Source organism: Anopheles nili, chromosome 3 (assembly GCF_943737925.1).
Source record: "Anopheles nili chromosome 3, idAnoNiliSN_F5_01, whole genome shotgun sequence".
Taxonomy (NCBI): domain Eukaryota; kingdom Metazoa; phylum Arthropoda; class Insecta; order Diptera; family Culicidae; genus Anopheles; species Anopheles nili.
Window position 1 is genome coordinate 7,887,558 of NC_071292.1, and position 16,062 is coordinate 7,903,619.

The 16,062-nt window shown below is 50.5% G+C and overlaps 1 protein-coding gene across 1 annotated transcript in view; it reads right to left on the reverse strand.

Moving 5' to 3' along the window:
• Nucleotides 1-16,062, reverse strand: part of LOC128726817 (aryl hydrocarbon receptor nuclear translocator homolog) — a 129,005-nt gene that overhangs the window by 95,075 nt on the left and 17,868 nt on the right. The gene's annotated exons all lie outside the window — the stretch shown is intronic.

The window sequence follows — 16,062 nt, forward strand, 5'->3', positions numbered from 1 at the left end:
TTTCCGCTCCTGTCCTGTTCGCTCGCTTCCCACTGCCGTGCGCTTTCGGCATTATTTTCTTCCTCATCCCTCTTGGCAAACAAAAGGATTTGGAAAAATTATGCTAATTTTTATTGGATTTTATTTCCCGCCGACGGCTGCTTTCGTATATATCCTTCCCATCCGTCGGTCAGGTCGACAGGAGAGCTGAATATTGCTGCCAGACAGTTTGACGGCGCGAAAGAACCTTCCAGAAAGGTGCAGATGCCACCTTAAGAAAGGTTTTTGGGCATAAAAGAAGAGTTTTGGGAGGTGAGCAGCTGCGAGAAAAAAAAACCCAGCGAAGTTAACACACAGACCATTGACAGCTGAAGCGCAGTAAAACGATTTCTGGTTCGAAACGTTAAGTGAATTTTCCGAAGAAAATTCACCAACTCATCCCGTCGAAAAATCTGCCCACCCACACAAACACGAACACACACGCCCAGTCGTTTAACAAATCGAAGTAGGCCCACTTTCTCCACTCGATTCGCGAACCAACCAGGACGGGCCCATCGGTCGGTTGTCTCGTTAATATTCCAGCGCGATCGGCGGATGCCATACTTGTGAAAAGTAGCAGTACCGTGCGCACATACTAAATTAACTGTACTCCAAACGCCGACGACAACGGTCGGGTGGCTCGGTGACAACTTTGGACATCGTAAACATACTTTCCTATCCTAGATCATCACCCCACGAGAGCGCGAAACCCTCAGGGCAGGCCTATGGCAGCGCGTTGAACACGGTGCAATCATTTTGTGCGTGCGTGGGAAGAACGGCCGAGTCCTCGGGAGCCCCCGAGGGCCCGTACGTATTATGTCGTACGTGTTGACATAGAATTCGTGCCGTGCCGGTCACTTCACGCAACCCGACCGACGGGGGCTGGCCTCGATTTGGAAGGGCGCGAGACACTTTTGGGTGAAGCCCCCAACGGATCGCGCCAACATTCCGCCATCCGGCCGGGTTTGTGGTCGATTCGCGTGCCACCGCAGGACCGTGCGCAATGTGTCAACACTTGGGGGCTTTTTCTTCCGGCCGGGCGTTGTGAATTGAATCTCGCCGCCATGTAACGGGTCGCGGATGCGTCGTGTGGGGAAACCGACGAGCGTCAAATCCGGAACCGAAACGGCTGCAATAATGGCGAGGATGCAGTCGCAATTTGCATACCCGCGTGCTGCTAGACAGACCGGCCGTGGCTCTCTCTCTCTCGCTCTCTCTTTCGTTGAGACACTTCATCGAGTTATTATTCCATTAGGGGCTTATTGTGCGGCTTGGCACGCATCCGCCGCTGGTCCGGTTGCCACCATCGTCGTGTCAGCCCGGATCGAAGAATGCGCGCAATCGTCCGCTCTTCATTAGCAAAACTCGCAGGAGAACACGCATGCAGATTTCGTGCGGCTCGCCACGGGTCCACGGGATCGATTGCGATACGCGCACAAAAGTACTCGACATGACAGGTTCTAGAGTTCCATAAATATTGGTGGAACAGATTTACCTTTGCCTTGGGTGCCCGCGTACGTGGCCGATGTAGTTCGAATATTTATACGAACCGAGCCGCGAGTTCATAAATCTTTCCCTCGAGGAAGCGTCTAGTGGCTGTCCGGCCAGCGCGCCGATTTTGGCCCGTTGTGCGGAAGGAACCTGAATCTGAAACCCCCGGACGAACGGCTCAGAACTCCCAACCGCGACAGACCGGATTGGTGAAGTTGGCCGCGAGCGTTTTGTGCGCGTAGACACGCGGCCCGGCGACGCGCACAGTGCGCGTCTTCAACGCTCAGTAGAGGAGAAAAATGCTTTATTGTCTACCATTGGCACTAATTATCCCATCCAAGCGGGATGGCAACAAAGTGCGAATGATGCGAGCCGAAGCGAGAGGTCCGCACGAAAGCGCAAAAGGCTGCATGTGGAGAGCGCACACGGTGATGCACATGACGCGTACCCCTGGGCGCTGCACTCGACACACACACGCGCGCGGACAATGCGACCCCGTGTGGTGGCCATTTTGGATAGGAATTCTTTTTCATTTTTACGTTTGTTTTGTTTTGTGCCGTTGTGTTGTGTGTATGCTTTTTTTTTGCTCACTTTATCCTCGTTATCCTACATTTTTCTCTCCCCTTTAGCGCCGCGATCGGGAGGGTTAAGCGTCTAGAGATCGAGAGCAGGAGGGTGCACGATTGGGGGTGATGCCGATTTTTCTTTTTGTTTTACGACGCGCGCGCGCGTGTGTGAGTGTTTTTTTTTTCTCTTTAGGACACTATGCAACAGAGACCGCCCGCCTGCACGTCGGCTCGTTTCGGCGGCACACGCTGCGTCCGCCGTTCGCATGCAACGATGCAACTTATTGGGATTGCTTTATTTCTCTGTACACTCGATTTGCTTTACGATTTCGACCGGGGGACGACGCCGCCGCCGTGGATTGCTCCCACGCCTAAGCAGCAGTCGTCGAAAAGGTAGTTTTTTTTGGGATATTTTAAATTAAACAACCATGTCCCGTTGTGCCACAGGTTTTGGAAGGAGCACTTGGGTATGATGCATCTAGGAAATCAAGGAGACCCATAATAGCACAAAAGCTGCAAAATTGTTTTTCTAATAAAACACACAATGTCAACGAAGGATACGGGTAATTGCACCTGCAGCGTTGACAAACGAGAGAGATTTTCAGGCGATGTAAAATATGTAAATATCGACCACCATTTATTTAATTTATTCACCACACACGCTCTGATGCCTCGGGAAAATTCAATGTACTTTGCATGGCCTGTCTTTTCAGTCTATGAGGGGCTGCAAAAGGTCCTCCCGGTGTGAAGGTGCATGATTTATGATGTTCTCTTAGGCGCTTTAAACACCGTGCCGGAGACAAGCGAATTGTCATTGCCATTATCCGACGAGGGTTCGAATTGCAAATTAGCTGCACCGTTCTGCACATCCCCAGCAACGCGGTACAAGTTTGCTGGGTGGTGAAAATACGACATCGCTCATAATTTCCTTTCACCGCACATGCTGTTCCCATCCAAGTGCATTACATATATGCGACATAAAAGCGAGAATAAAAAAGAAACAGCTTCAAATTTGGATTTTTGCAACCGCTCGTCCCAAGCGGAACTGTAAACTCATTTTCGCCTGCAATCATTGCTTCTCCCAGATGTGCCAGCTTTGAAGTGCTCACCAGCACTAGGCTGTGGGGTCGCGCTCCCAAAACAAGTGTGCATCACACACCGGCCCGAGACACATGCACATATAACATTATTCATCAAACGTGTAACAGGGACGATGCTTGTAATAAGATGACATCCGTCCCACCGCCAGCCGGTGCCCGAATTAAACGTATCCTCCCGTACCCGACCGAGAACACACGGAGAGTGGAAAGCACTCGTAAGAAGCATTTCCTTCCTGCCACGGTCAGCAGTATTCGTCGACGCTTCGACGTATCCGTCACCTTTTTCCGTCCGGATGGGGCAGACGGTAGGATGATTCACAAGCAGGATAAGACAGGAGTGGGTAGACAAAAAAGAAGCAAGAAAAGCCACACATGCCCACATTCGGGCTCCTTCTCTCTCACTCTCTCTCTCTCTCTCTCTCTCGGCGTTTGGAAAATGGCCGCCCCTGATGTTGAGGGCCGGAATGTTTTCCTCCCTTGTGTAGTTCGGTTTTCTCGACACGTCAAACCAACCGTCAGCCACCGCATCATCCGCATGTCAGGACACCGGCCGGTCGGTTGGATCCGGGTGTTGAGATGGTTCGACGGTTTTAGTCCGCGCCTTGCAGGGGTGGCTCGATGCGAGCTGAAGTGCAGCCATAGCTTGTACTACGGTGTGCCCAGACACCCTACACAGGACCACCGTTGGATCTGCGCGAACGTCCTTTCGCCCTCGGTAGCATCCGCTGGTGGAGGGTGGTTTTTTCCCCGAGTCTTGATTGGCCTCATCATCATCATCATCATCATCGTGGCCGACGTCTTTCTAGTTGTTGTTTTACCCATCACTGGTGCGCACAATTCCGTTCCTTTCACGTCCCTCTCTCTCGTGGTTGTGGCACCCCTAGCCACGGGCTGTTGCATGGCGGGAAAACTCGGAAAACCGACAGCCGGAATTGACGAGCAAGAGAAGCGAACACGGAAAAAGGATGCGGGGGATGATATGAAGTGCTGCGCATACATTTTGTATGTGGCACATCATCCCCTACCGTGCCACAGCCAGTCGACCGCCCTTGAGAATCTCCCCGGCGCTGGTCGGGAGTTGCCAACCCAACGCACACATGCACACGAGCGTAACCCTCGAGGAGCTCGTGGTTGAGTAAAAGAACATCACTGAAGGGACTCTCGCGCGGCCCCCGGCTCAGGATGAGAAAAGAAAAACGAACATTTGCGGGGTTTGCTGGGTAGGACGCAAATGGTTTGGTGGCTGCAAAAACAAGCAAACCACCCGTAACGCATATCGTAAAAGTAAGTGAAAAGGAGTCCCCAGAGTGGCGAATGCTGGCTGATAGACGCCGGTGGCCGGTAAGGCAGGAAGCCGGGAAGGATAGCACATCCGAGCGTAAGGATGCACCCGGGGACCCATCGATGAGGCCCAGCGAGCGGAGTTTAACAAACCTGCTACCGTGCGGTAAGTAGCGGATGATAAAAAGCAATAGTTCACCCTTGGCGGGATGACCCGGGCTCGGTCGAAGCGGAGGGCCCATTTTCCGTAGGTGTTTGGATTATTTGGATAATCTTATTACGTGCGGGGAGCAGAAAAAAGAAACACTCCCAACGTGCAGGCACGAGATGAACGAAAGGACATCTTCCTGCCACGCAGGGCAAGTTAACGATTCGTTCTTTTGTGTAATATAATGTTGTTTTTAAACTGCTCAAAAAGAAAAAGGCTTTAATAAAGTAACCAATTGGCTTGAAATACGTCACAATCGAAATTGCATAAGTAAATCGTAATGATGCGATGAATATATCTAAAAGGTTTAAGCACCAACTTCATATACTGCTTATACTTAAAGTCTTACGGCATTGTGTTTATACGTCCTATCGCGTTTGGATCAAGGATCAAGCTTACCTATAACGAGAAAAAAAAATTAATTAATGTTAGAAATCCGATTTTGAGTTCGATAATGTTACGTTTGACAATTTAGTAACAAACATGAAAACTAAACTCAATATTAGATCACGCGACTCTTCAAGCAAATCAATATAAACGTCACAAACTACCCCAATCATGCGATATGGAATAATCATACTTCAGTACCGGCAACCGAACTGAACGAGGAGGAACCATACACACAAACAGTGCGACAAAGGAAACACCAAAAGTGAAAATACGCGCAAAAAGATTAATGCTGGATAAATATTATTGTTTATTTTGGCTGCACTCTCGCCACGCCCTTCCCAGCCAGGAGGGAGAACTAGCACTCAGACAAACTTCCAAGGTTCATTCATACGCGACAACGCGCTCGGAAGCGTAAACTAAATAAAATCATTCGAAGAGAACTTCATCCGTTCGTCCCGAGCCAGGCCGATTTCGTGCGTTCACCCATTCGAAGCCGACCTGCGAAAGCCTTGTGGAAGGATCGCCAGGACACACGCGCGGGAGGCGCGGCAGCAATAAAAATATCACAATTCTGACGTAGATTTGTGTACACACGTAAATATCTGACGGGTTTCCGGTGCGAGACGGGTTGAAGGGCTGACTGGCTGGCTGGCAAAATGTGTGCCTAAGTGGCAGGGCGCGCGGTAGGACGGCAAACGCGTCGTTCAGCGTTTGATTAAATATTGATTTTGACAATTGCTGTTTGGAAAGGTTGCTCTCGAACGGCAGTCGATGCTGCCATTGTCGCAAAGGGAACAATGACATTATCGCCACCGTGCCCGTGCCGCTGCAGAAGTAAGTGAACAGCGTTTGATCAAAGCGAGACCACGAAGCGAACCGAGCGAGTGGTTGCGGAAGTGGCACAAAATATGCTTTAATAAACTCTGCGGCGGCGTGTGCTCTAAATGATATTCTAACAAGGATAATTAAATGCGTGGCACAAAGGTCCTTTCGAGCGAAACAAAAGGGGAATAACGTGTGCGATAATGCACAATTTATCGCACGAGCATGTTGAGCAGTTTATTCGTGAACCTATCAGGAGGCTGACAAATTTATCATTACCATTTGTTCATTACGCGAGGGTGGAATTGAGCTAATGGAGGTTGGCTCAAAAAAATTGTATCGTTGCGAAAAGGGCTTCTGTTTCACCCCGAAAGAAGCCAAGCCGGTTTTGCGCTTTCACCTCGCGCTTCTCTCAACCAAACCACTGACAAATTACGGGTCGAGAAAAACGCTCCCGCACCAACTGCAAGCAGACGAGAGCGACGGCAAAACCTTAATACGAACAAATGATCCATAGGCTGTCATTTTCCCTGCACGCCCCTTGAGCTTAGCGTGCACATGAACACGGCCCACAATCAAACGCGAATGTGGGGAACTTGTGTTTTTCGGTTGCTCGAGCCGGAAAACTCTTGGAATCTTTACCTACTCCTAGTCTTGGTGCGAGCAGCACCGTCTCACATGCTCCACATCTCTATCAGCCCACACTACTGGCGCGTGTATCAATACGCGATGCGTACGAAAAGCCGTCCCCTTTTGGCGAACAACGAGTCCCGATGGTCGTAGCCCTTAGAAGACAAAGCAAACGCGTCGTGGCAACATATCTCTTCTTTTCCCGGCAATAACGTCACATGTAACAAAGCGCCTACATTCCCGCCACTCGCGATAGTAAGGGAGGAAAAGATGAAACTGCGCGCGACTCCTTCCCATTCCAACCCACTATCGTGTTTCGTGTTCTCGCCTTCGTTATCCCATCCCTGGGCGGTTCCTGTGGCACCCTTTATCATCCGGGGCTGTTTACAGTGAGGCGAAACATATTTATGACAAATGTTTCATTATCATAAAAATAATATTTGTTAAGCTTTTCCCGCTCTCCTTCGGGCGTGTGCGTTGCGCCCTCAGTTCTCGATCCTTTAGCCGGCGCGACGACGACCGCGTGAAGATATTTTCGCGAATGTGTTTCTTCCGCCCACTCCCAGTTCCCGGGTCATCCTGCCAGCCGCTTTTGCCCACACGTCATCTCGCAGTGCTTCAATTTCGCACCAAAATTCTAACCCACAACCCCCTTCATCTCGTACCACAACCACATGAGACAAGACAACCGTGTGTATGAGTGTGTAGCGGCCAATTTATGCTGCCATCTTGCCCAAGAACGCCCAACAGCCGGAGGACTGCCGGGCGGGAGGAAAAACAAATAATGATTGTCAAAATCGATGATGAACAGCCGGTCGGTCTTAATAGAGGAAAAACGCGACAGCCCAAACGGACGAGTTTGTGCCGCGCGCGTACGTAGCCGAGATGGGCGCGTTTGGTGTCTTCTCTTCTCTTAACTCGACGTTCGGTGATGATGGTTTCTCGAGGACGTGGACGGTTGGTTCCGACGCTCCGGACAGGCAACTGGCAATCGTAAGAAGCTCCAGAATGGACGGACAGCCGCTACTGAAGCCGTGCTTTCGGGGAAACGTCGAAACACGCCCATGCATCTCGTGTGTATGGCACCGTCCGATAAGCGAGTGTAATAAGCGACATTGGGATGGGGAAAACGCGTTTGCACAATCGCACAAGCTGACGTGGAGCCAGCGCGGCATTTGGTGCTGGTTTTCGATGAAATCGAATTCGGGATTCTGGACAGTTGGGAGCGAATAGTCTTTCGCTTCTTCACCCGCAACAACCACAGCTCGGTTGGCGCGACATGGCGCGAAAAAATAAATTAAAATAACCCACACGACATCCAGGGACGTCCGTGATGTACAGTGGTCTAATACAATTTTTCCACCAGCGACACGAACTAAATCTAAGTAAAAAATGATCCGACACTTCCAGCATGCTCATGAATGCTGGCTTTCTGCGACATGGCGACCAGCGCCAGCCGGAGACTTTGGAATGAAAGCGAACGAAACCGAAATATTCACGAACCCGCTGTTGCTCCCTGGAACAGGTCCTTCGCTTCCTTGTACCCTTGCGCATGTCTGCCAAACCGAGAATGTTCCTTCGAAAATTATGAGATAATTTATACTGTTGCATGTGCGAACGAATCTTCCTCCGGTCGGAGAAGGGGCGCGTTCGTTTTGCAATATATTTTAACACATGTACCGCACACACGTGCCAGGCACGCCAGACGGTGTTCGGTCTAGGATTTCGACCTAGCAAGGAAAGCACACGAGTGGCCATCGCCACCGCTGTCCCGGCTCTCGGAACACGCTCCATTTGGAGGATCTTCATTTTTCGCGCTTCTTCAGCGATTCCAAACAGCAACACACGCCGCCCGAGGGCGCCAAAAAATATGTCTGCACACAGCGAGCGCGCAGTGGTACACACAACTGGTCCATCAGAATTTGCACGAAATCCCAAACCAACCCACATCTCTCGAGATCTCGCTTCCGGAGCAGGTTTCCCAGAGGAAAGCACTTGTTCGTGGCTCCGTTCGTACGGTGTATGAAATATGGTCCTCGAGAACGGGGCATCCGAGACACCACCAACGCCGGCCGCGGTCTGCCCCGAACAACCTCCTGTACGCCAGGAGGATTGATTTATGCCTTTTTATTGTAGATATATATGCTTCGCTCATAATGTATATCATTTGCGCGTCTTCTTTGCGAACGAACCCCAGAGTAGCCGGAGTGGGATTCTTCCCGGGATTCTTCTGCCACATCTCATGGGGAATTGCATAAAGTACAAGATGGCGCACGGCACACGAGATGCTTCTTCAAGGGGCAGATGAACCGTAGAAAATTGCAAACACATTGGTAACAGGCAACAGGAACAGGCCGAATCCGGAATGAGAACCAAGCGAAAGGCGCCACGGAGGTTGAAAAAGAAGCCAATATTCACCTAAAATGTGTTTACTCGCGCCTGGCCCCTAGCCCGGTGGCCCACATCAAACGTGTTGCCATTGTTTGACAGGGGTAACTAGTGCCGGTTGTCTAGGCACTCGGGGTTGCACCAACGGCTGGCCCATCGGCGGTGGATTGGGAGCTTAGACAACGCCCCGCAACCCACGGAAAACGTTGTTTGTCAACGGGAAAACTCACACCCCGTCGTGGAACGCAAAGTTACGCCGAGATAAGCGATGGGGAGCAGAAGCGGACAAAGGCCTGGCAAACATAGCCGTTGGAACCAGCGGTGTCTATGTTGACTCAATTAGCTTCTTCAGAATTGGATGGTCGCTTTCTAGGCCATAGATTGGCTCTTGATAAGACAATTAGATGAATTTAGAAACGTCCTCGTGGGCCAATAAAATGCATACTTCATTCAAACATCGGCAACCGAAGAATCCTCCATACAGATTGATCCGCACAAACCACGCGAGACGCTAGAATGGAAGAAGAATAGTGCTGGCGAAATAAATCAAACCAATACGCTACCGGATCCAATTAGTAAAACCGAAACCTCGCCCCCCGGGTCATCAGTTATCGTCTGACAGGACAAACTGGCTGCAAACGTGCCGAAAAGCGGCCACACACTACGAAAGCATGAGACGAAGGATAGCGCAAGCCTTAAACAAGATTGATGGCAAAACCCACTTGAGCCGTTTTAATATTTTAATCCAAGCGTTTATGTCCCGTCCGCCAAAACATTTGTTCCCGCAAGATTTCAACGAAGCCCTGGGGCCCGAAGCTGAAGCCTGAAACCACCCGACCGGAAGCGCTGTGCCAACCATCTGTCCCCGGAGTGGGCTTGAAGACGCAACATCTACTCGGAGGTTTAGTGGACTACGACGACGAACTGCGCTGGCCCCGCAAAGGATCGGGAACACACGTGAGGCACGTGCTCACGTCCGCACGCACAAAACAATCGGAAACCGTTCCCTTTCGAGTGCCCCAAGGATACGCCCCAGCCCGAGGATCCGGCGAGTCCTGGTGATGAATGGCAACATGCCTGCCGCGAGCGAACCACTTCACTCCGAATTCGAAAGGATATTACCGATGGGGTCAACTAGCGGCAACCGCATTAAAGTGAAACGATCCAAATGGAGGCCCAGCACGGGGCCTGGCGTCCCATCTCGTCTTTGCCGTCGCTCAATATATCACACAATTCAATAAACTTTTTCTCATCAGTGTGATAGAGCACCTCGAGAACGACCGAGCGGATCCGGGGAATTGCAGCCGCCTAGCCGGGGCGTTTCGAGGACTCGCGATCTTTTCCACAATTTATGACGTTCCCCGTGCCACTCGGCGACTTGGGGTAACAGCGGTTTCTACGGCCGAGATGGCGGTTGATGGCGTTTGCTTCGCAACTTCGATTGGATTTTCCGACAGCGTCAGCGGAGGGAGCGCACGCGGACGTGCAAGGACCTTCCCGATTTGCCCAGCTCGAACGCAGATGGCAGCAGACAATGCCGCCGAGCGGGCGCTATATCAACAAAATAGGTTTTTCTCCGCTCCTGGCGTCGATAATGCGTCTCCATCGCATGGGGAAAAAGCCCGACTCGGTTGGCGAGAGTGAAAACATAAAAAATACTCCCACACACACAAAAAAAAACCCCCGATCGGCCGTCAAAATCACTCTCCCATATGCCTATTTGTAGATTTACTAGGTGCCATCCGGCGGGTGAGCGTCTTTTTTTTACTTAGCTTGCGGGCTTACTGTTACTTTTTTGCTCGGCTTTTCGGTGCTCGGTTTTTATGAGCGAGGACTTAATGAAGTCATATAAATCTTTTATTGTTTCAACGCAGCAGCATCAACGCAGTGAAAAGAAAGCATTCGCCTTAATAGCGCTCGCGCCACCGCTTGGATGGGGGAAGGATGTTCTCTGACACGAACGAGCCCAAAGGACATCACTTTCGGGTTCGGGTGGTCGGTTCTTATTTTACACCCTACGGTGGTTGATGATGGAGGGCGGGTTATGCTGTCCGAATGGTCGATAACATAAATCGTGGCCATCACATCGCCACCAGAAAGCATCACGCCCATCAACCAACGCGTCGCTATATGGCTGCCGTCGGATTGATGTTAAATGGTTTGCTCTTTAGCCTTCGGGGTCGGCCAACTGCGATGGGGCCCATTTTCGCATGCTGGTAAGTATGTCCCGGCCGGCAAATGGATTTCTCATGACCGCACGGGTATTCCGAAGAGCGCAGGGCTTCCAACAGCGCATAGAATCGCGTCAAATGGAGGCGCACATTTCGACACCGTGGATGATGGGACAAGATAAGTATTATGACGTGTATTGACACGTTAAATATTTTAGCACATAGACCGCCACCGACCGGCAGGACGGGCATTTGTAAAGCATCAGATTGTTCATGGTTTATTTACGAGCGCAATAACGCACTCGGCAGTGGTAGTAAATTTAAATGACCCGAACGCCTGGACCAGCCCGAGAGGCCCCGTAACAACCAGCACCGTAATCGAGGTGTAAGACGTTTGCTTTACGTGTTATTATACACCACCCGTCAACCAGATCGGAGGTTGATATTACATTTAGCTCACCGTTTTCGATATGCTCGTTTTTCTTTTACATTCAAAAGGGTCACTTTTCAATGCGCGAGAAACGTTGAATAAAAGAGTCACTCTCGCTAAAAGGCCCCTTCGAAACAAATTCAAAGCAAGGTTAGCGCAAGCTCGGTGAGTAATTATAATTAAAACTAATCAACATTCGCGGCTGTGAACGGCTGAGAGCCCATAATACACTCGCTAAATGCCCGCTTTAAGACGCAGGTGGGCAAATAATTGTTTAGCGTAGCGAGCTCAGGGCCATATATGGCCAAAGAAAGGAACCTTCTCCTCCCAGCAGCTAATCGATATCTTCGGCAGCTGCGGCTCGCCGGAATTAATTGTGCATCGACACTGCATCGAAGTGCATCGCCGCCATCATGCACTCAGATTGCAACGCGACAGCAGCTGCTTCTCATAGGGCTCTCTCTCTCGCCTCCTAACGCCTCCCTGTTTTCCTATCGCCGCCAACGCGTATTTGCATCAATCCACTCCGACGACGTCGTCGTCGTCGACGTCGTTGTCGGGGCTGTTTACCGAGTGCTAATGAATCTTAATAAGCTGATCCGAAAGCCCGAGACGGCCGAGAGCTCATTAGATCGCTTTAAAAGGCGGAGAGGAAATTTCCTTTTTCCCAACCCGTGTGTGGGGCGGCATGTTGCACCCACCCCAGCCGGTGGTAGTAGTTATATCACTTCAATCAACAGCTCTATCTTGCGCACACGCCACCGCCACCACCACCGTCACTTCCTCTCCCCCCCCCACCCAGAGCATTGTTGTGTGCCTCCCCTCGGTAGCGAATAGTCGCCACCGTCTTACCACTACAACCGTACGCTCATCAGTTCCCGCAAGGGGGATGGTGGCGACGGGGGCCGGTGTTTGCTTGCTTGGAGGGTTATTTCATTGCAGTATATTATAATTACCACCACCACCACCACCCTGCACCCGTTTACGAGAAGGCGGCAGCAGTGGGCTTTGGGTTAATTATCGCCGTTCTAAGCATCCGTCAGAGCGGCTCGAGTGTGCTGTGGGCCTAGATTTTCCACCACCGCGGCGGGTGTGGAAGGAAACGGAAAAGACAGCCAGTCAGCCAGCCGGTCGCCGCCCAACGCCACCCGCCTCCACCCAGAAACAGCGCCGGATCGCGTCCGTCGTCGTGGGTAATGAACTGTCAAAATAGCCGCAAGGGAATGAATTGCATTCCCTCCGAGGTTTCCACGCGCTTCCGGAAGCAATTTTTTGATCGATCGAGGACACCGCAAGCGAGGGGAAAATTCGGCTTCGCCTTCGCTTCCTCCTTCGCGAACAAAGAAGCATCCTCATGACACATCGCTTCTTCATTAATCATCGGCCCAATTGGCGCCCCCTCCACACAGCACGAATGAAGGTGGCGGGAGGCGGCGCTGTCGGTGGTGTGGTGGTCATATTTAAATAAAAATTAATTATTGAACCATTTATCAACGCCACCTCACCCGGCCGCGGTGACAGGGTACACATTGAAAAGGAAAATGTTTGCTTCGCTGCTAATTGCGAACCGGAGTCGCTCCAAACGCTGGGAAGTGGATTTTTGAGTATACGCACTTGCGCGCGTGTGTGTGTGTGTGTGTGTAAAAGAAGCTTTCCCTAGAATTATGTTTCATTTAGCCGACGGCAAATCGTCAGAAAAATGCACACGGTTGCGCGAAACAAAAAACAGACAACAACAACACGCTTAAGTGGAGAAAAAAAAAGCCATTACAATGTATCGTAAGCTTGTAACACCTTGGGGCCGCGGTGCTGCATTATGCATTCCTGTGCCGGTGGTGGCGGTGGAAATGCATCGAAACACAGCTTTCGCGCAGCCGGCGTGTGCATGTGCGTACCGGCCGTGGCTACGTGCGACTCATTATCATTATCCTCATTATGTTGCCGCTTCCCGTGGAGGCTGCTGGGCGGGAAAATGCTTGGCGCTTTATTTTATTCTCGCTCGTTTTTTTTTCTTTCTCAGCCACCCCATCCATCACGTCACCGTCGCGCGACAATCCGCAACAAGGGTGCAAAATGCCTTGATCGATGTTCCGGCCAGCCCGCGTATCCATAAAACATTATCCGGCGCATAAAAACGCGATCAACATACGCACGCCTTTTTTGCAACTTCCAGCGAGGCACATTCATTCATTTCAAAATTCACTAATATTCTGCGATACTTCTAGCCAACTAGCCTGGGGCTTCGGGTTTCAATTACCCCGTAATATAATCGTCACATTGAACGCATTGCACTTGTCACCGGGAGTTGTCGGTATGGCGCATGGAGGCAGAAATAAAATTAATTACCGCCGATTATTGCCCGACCGTTTTTGCGCCCAAACGCGCGCACATAACAAAGTAGCGCTCAGGGTGCGAGCAATTCCTTTGCTTTTATTCATTAGCGCACCAGAGACGCAAACCCTCCAAAAAATGCTACTCCACGCTCCGGCAGCTCTACTCCCTACGGTTTATTTTTCCCGCATCCTTCGGAAACAACTGCACATTGAAAACGGAGCGACTGCGCAACAGCGAACGAAACACGCCGGGAGGAGAACCACAGCGGAGTAAAATAAATGTACACGAAATTCAAGTGTCAAGCGGAGAGTCACGAGAAATAAAACCTCCCCCCCCAAAAAAAAGGGCCAGAACGGTTCGGGAAACACCAACACTGTTGGCAACATTGAGCATAAAATGTAAGACACCGAAAAACAAAGCGTTCATTATGAGCGGGTTATGGGCGTTTTTAATGCCCACTCCAAGTGCCGAGCAGAAGCTTCGTACAGCCGATACGTCACACTACACCACGGTGTAGCAGTAGGCCTTGACTTTATGGGGCGCTATAGTACAGCAGCACCAGTAGGGCGCTTTTTCTCGCGAATATTTGCGCACCCTTCCGGAGTTCACCTTTGCGTGGCATTCCGGCCAAACGGGCAACCTTCTCGCGAACCGACCCCGTCCGTCAGCCGGTTAGGACGACGCCCGCGGCAGATGGGGGTTTGTTTTATGTTCCTTGAGTGCTCTGCTGACGAATGCCAACAGCAAGCAGAAGGATTGTCCTTCGTAGGGCCTCTCCTAGACGCTAGGTGTTGCTGGGTGTTTGTGAATCAACGCGCTCATCTGGCAACTATTATTTAACTGTGTGTACTTTTATCCATACATTGATACACAAAATTGCAAACAGGAATTTAATTGGTTATAATTACTACCACCCTCCTGTTTTCCTTCTCTCCCCCTGTTCGCCAGCGACTAGACGCAAAATTAATGACCAACGTAAGCCCAGGGAATCGCACACGGAGGTGGTGCGCTGAGGAGATTCGCGCTGGTATGTATAATGATGTATATGCAAAAAATGGGAACATGCTTTTTTTTCTCTTCCGCTTCCGCTAACCTACTGCCAGAGGGAAAACCTCCCCGATGTGCGGCCCGCACAGCCAAGAGAGGGAGGAAAAACGATGCAAAAAAGCGAGAGGCAAAAGTCACCGGACGGAACGAGGTGTGAGATACGCACAATGATGATGGCAAAAGGGTAGATCCCTCTGTGGGTCAACGCGCGTAGGGCCGCATTATAGAAGGGTACCTCTCCATTACGGTGGCACGGTTCTTGGGAGCGTTTCGCGGCGTGCTGCATGTCTGCACGGGTTAAACAAACGTTTAACTTAGCCGACGCAGGGCATGATTAAATTCGCTCCCTTCCCCGTTTACGAGCAACGACGCCAGCCGACCGGTGTGTGACTGATGACTTTCGAGAAGCTTTCAATTCACTTTCTCGTCCCTTCACGCTTGCTTGGTGCGAGGGGAATAATCGAGAGAAGGAAAAAAAAAGACACACCATTTGCTAGTTATTACACACCTTTCCAATCTAGTTTTTTTTTGTTGAATCTTCCCAGTCGGAAGACAACCATAATTTAATGTGGATTTGCCTTTTGCATAGCAATTAAAATTGTCACCTTTCGCAATCATGTTTTTTTCTGCGATGCTCTACATTCGATGATGTTGTGAAAAGATCACAAGAATTAAGCGAATAATCACGGTTTCGATGACGATCAACGGATGAGGTTTGTGAAACAGCAGCGCTGACCGGCGGTGTGATTAAGTTGCGTTAATTGTAATTATTATTCCACAGCATAATCTATGCGATTTGTACACCTCTCATTCATCGCTCATTAGTAACAACGTTGGACCTTTCGATATGGAAACAATTTCCAGTTGACGACAACAACAACTTTCGCATGCACTGAAACACGCGTTACGGACCTCATAGCAAGCCCTAATCAATTATCGCAATATTATTTCACGAATCAAAACCACACTTTTCTGGCATGATAAAAAATGCCCGCCGTTCGATTCAAGTCACTTGCCTCCCGCGCGGGTCAAAACTCTCGGGTACGTTGCAGAGGATAAATCCATATTCATAAGCCTACCTTGTCGGAACCGGAGCAACAAGGGCCAGCGTACTGCCTAAAATGTCGCGATAACTGTGCAGCAATAAAGTACACCAGTTTATTTTTATGAACTAACAATCCTCGGC